This window comes from Rhipicephalus microplus, chromosome X (assembly GCF_043290135.1).
Source record: "Rhipicephalus microplus isolate Deutch F79 chromosome X, USDA_Rmic, whole genome shotgun sequence".
Classification (NCBI taxonomy): Eukaryota; Metazoa; Arthropoda; class Arachnida; order Ixodida; family Ixodidae; genus Rhipicephalus; species Rhipicephalus microplus.
Window position 1 is genome coordinate 139,178,996 of NC_134710.1, and position 4,423 is coordinate 139,183,418.

Consider the following 4,423-nt stretch of genomic DNA (forward strand, 5'->3'; position numbering starts at 1 on the left):
GGTGCGTGACCCCGCACAGCCCAATGAGCCAGCAACAGACGCTTCGCAGCTTTTCTGAGAACCTACGTTCGCCCGCAGCTAACCGTGCGTTGTCTTTGTACTGGGCATGCGCACTGACACCTCAGTGCGTTTCCTGCCTTCGCAGATGTGCTACATACGCCCAACTAAATCTGTCTAATAAGACGCTGTCCGCAACGAACGTTTGCTGCACGGTAAAGGCTTTTTCTTAAATCACGCCAACGGTAAAGTATAACTCGCTAATGTCACAAATTACCTTTTTCATATGCAGAGTATACTGCACGGGTCTACAAATTCGCCCGCAAGGACATATTTTATTAATTACCAGCATTTTATTTATTGGCATTATTGTGCACATAACAAACTCAAGAGAAACTTAATGCACGCGGCTCTCCATATGACCTGGTTCTCTCTGTTCTGCCGAAGAGCTTTCATGCGAAAGCACCAAGTGCGCCGACAAGCACCAACCCTATATAAAACACAGCGTTCGGAACAAAAACTTGCTCGAGACAGGCAAAGTCAAGCGTTGTACCACTTGGTGATGGAAACTGTTTTTGTAATTGACATGTAGGGTGAGGTGCCAGGTTAACAGAGGCCATATTGCATGGCGGAAACGTAGAATCGCACCAGGCGTCACGCCATGGGAAGTGCGCAACCAGCAGGTTAGTTCATATAGTGCTTTTAGAAATGTGTCCTATATCATTTAAAAATTACAGAAATAATGCATCTGCACGCTACCTGCTACGTTCCTTCTGCTGTGAAGGAAAGTATCTTGCGGTGCGCACAAACTTTACTTGCAGCAGTAATTACAGAAATTCAAATGAATTAACTTTTTAACCAGTGGAAATAAACATCAAGTCCACTGGGCGAACACAAGTCCACCTGTGAATCTATAGTCCACAACCACTTTGAAATTTTCGAAAGGCGGCCACTAGTAATGACTGCGTAGCGTTTAGTTCTGACTAATTTACCAGGCGAAGCCGGCACCGCTGCCCTAAACAGCGCACCTGTGATTCACTTCGAAAACGCCCCCAGTGACGACACTGCTTCCCTCGTCGTTATCGACTTCTCTTCGTGGCTGCTTATCGTTGCTCGCTTATCCTCCACCCCCAATGCGAGGGGAACATCATCGCCAATGAGTGCGTTTTCAAAGTGAATAGTAGATGCGTTCTTCGGTACGTCGGTTTTGGTTTCGCCTGCCAAATTAGCCAGATTTCATCGCTCAGCAACGATTGCCAGTGGCAGCCTTTAGAAAATTTCGAAGTGACTATGAACTATTCTTAGGCAGAACTTGAATTTTTTCGATGTACTCTGTCAGCTATTCCACTGCTTAAAAAATTAATTATTTTAATTTCCATAATAATGGGCGTAATTATTGTTTGTGCGCATCTGAAGTAGCTATCTGCCCCAGTAAAAGGAACGCTTCAAGTAGCACGCAGATGTCTTCTTTCTGTAATCTTTTAAAATATAATTCGACACAATTCTTGAAACAAACAGGTATTGCGCAACGCTTTCTCCGAAAGCCATCTGGCCTCAAGGACGCTGCGCGGATATTTCAATCATTTAAGCCCGTCCTATAGGGCGGGTGTCAATTTGTATTTGCTTACACAGATGACATTATGCTAGCCAGCTCATCAAGAGAGGAATTCCTGGGCCGGAATACAACGAAGTCTGCGCAGGCGCAAGCAGAGCCAGCGCTTGAGTGGCGGAATGAATCGGTTTTTGTATGTCAAAGCCGCGCCACTCTTTTTCTTATGCCTCTCGCAATATACCCATTTTAAAATGCATCACAAAGGAGTCAGCACCAATATATCACCATTGACGTCACCGACCGCATCAAGAAAATGTGCTACTACATAGAGTGCACTTGTTGTCTTGCAGAAGCGCAGTGGGCACCTCGCTAAATCCTGCACACCCTCAGAACACGCTTACAAAGAGAAAAGCATTCGCATGAGGCAAAAGTTTGATTTGATGCAAAACATATTGGCGCGCGTATGTGGCAGTGACGAGGACAAAGAAACAGCGCGATAACACTCTGTAAGGGGAAGGACAAAGAAGACGAGGCTGCATCCTCTTCCTCGAGGTAGAGATCTTTCACTTGCGCAAGGTCGTCGAAATGGGCAATGAAAGTACCTCCAACAATGTGTCAGCGTTCCTTGCTGAAATTGGTTGACGATAATTTAGCGCCTCAATCGACGACATTGACGACACCCTGGTGATGGAAATGCCACAAGTGACTGCTAGCTCGTTCAGCGACGCCAGTTCCCACTCTTTAGGCTGTCGCAGTGCATTGGTACGAGAGAGCGAATCCGTGCCAGATGTATTACGTCATCGCCGGCGATACATAAAGGAGGTCGCCGATTTTCTTTTTTGTTAGGTGTGTCCGAGTTGGTAGCAAACGTTACACTCCTGGAGCGGGCGTTAATCACAGCTCCGTGGGCTCGAAATAAATCTATTCCAAGAAGGACTTCCTGACCGCACTGACGATCGAAGGTGGGGACAAAGGGTGAACCATGAATTATGAGTCGGGTCATGCACTTTACAACACGTGTCATCAACTGCATGGCGCCCAGCAGTTGGTATATTGGGCCCGTACCATGGTGGGTTTACGTTCCTTAACCTGTTGGCGAGTCTGGCTTATTATCGAAAAGTGAGAGCCGGTGTCAACAAGAGCCGTCACTTGATGACCGTCTATTTTTGTGGCGAGGCCAGCGCTCTTGACTTCACTTATATCGGTGGGTGTCGTGTTCGTCAAGGTCGTCGTTGTAATCGTCAGCTTTGGCGTCTTCGCTTGGTTGTTCACCTGTCACGAGGGCTGTTATTAACTTCGATAATTGCAACGCGACTCCCGGAGGTTATGGCGTCGAGTTTCCCCGCCGTGTGCTAGGGGACTCGTCCCAGCAAAAGCTCCGACGATTCGTTGAACTGTACCACGCCGGAGATGGAGACCATGGTCGAAGCGTGGTTAGGTCTTGCGGCGGACGATTCGGAGGAGCGTCTTTATATGTACGCTGACTGTCGTATATGGCGTAATCCGGCTGAGGAAGAAATTTCTCGTGTTCAGCGTCCCGATAGCGGCACACTCGGTAGACGTGCGCTACTTCGCCACAATGATAGCACACCGGTCGGTGGTCATCGGTGCGTCATAAATCGGTTTTTCCGGCGCTTATAGGCCAGCGGGGGTTCTCCGTTAAACCACGGTGCGCTGTTTGGGTGTGGGTGGCGGTGATCAGGTGGACGGCGTTAGAATCGGCTGCGTATGAAGGGATAGGTTGTAGACAAGTCGCTGGAGCCGTCGTCGTCAGAGGAGCGACGATGGGTCACCGGACAGCAGCAGCATAAGTACAAGGTTCTGTTACACGTCGCTTGTCGTTTCCGCAGAGGCTTGCCGCAGTCGTAAGGGAGGTATTCGTGATAAAGTTAACCTCGTTTTCATATACTGGCGGTATCTTTGCTCTAGGGCCCGTTCAATCACAGCGGCCTCTTTGGTGAAGTCAGGTACTGTTGTCGGTGGATTTCACACTAGCTCAGCAAACAGTTGCTCCTTCACTCTTCGCATGAGGTACCGTAACTTCCTGTCTTCTGGCCTCTCGGAATGTATCCTGGGGAAAAGACGGGCCATGTCCTCGGTGAACATAGCATAGCTCTCGTTGGGTTTCTGCATGTGAGCTTCTAAGAGACCACGCATTCTGCTTTCTGTCGGTACCAGTTAATAGAGAGTCATAGTATACCGGGCTTATCGGGTTACCGGGCGTACCGTGATACCGGAATCAAAGTGCGCATGCGCAGATACGTACGTCACCCATACCGCTTCCCGTACGCGCGGTATTTTTCAGATTTCACGTTACTGTGGTGTACGTAGTGTACGTAAACATGGCGGCGCTCTCGGACGCCCGCTCCGAAGTGATGTTGGCGTAGTTATGGAAAGATTCACCTTGTTCGCAGCAAACGACTGTTCAAAGTGGCTTCGCTTGCCTTCAGTTAGCTTCGATGACTAAGTATTACGAATAAGTTGGCGTAGTTTTTGAGATAGCTTCGCATTTCGAACGCGCCTAGGCCTAACTACAACATCGATGTAAACAAATCAGCAACGTAGATGTTTTGGCGTTTGGTGCGTGGTTCATATTTGTTTACTTTTATTATCACAAAAACAAACTTCTAACAATTCTTCTCGCAGTGTCATAGGCAAACATTCTCGTTTTCTTTTCATTTTCACTGCTTAACTTATTAACCATCAAATAGGTGGCGCCACCATCCCAGCTGAGGCACGTAAGCCACGTAAACGCTATTCCGCTAAACTATAAGATGCTGCCCACAACGAACGTTTCCTGGACCGTAACGCCATTCCCTTAACCTACGCTATCACGCTAACGCTAAACTATAACTGCCTATTGTGTTGAGCAGC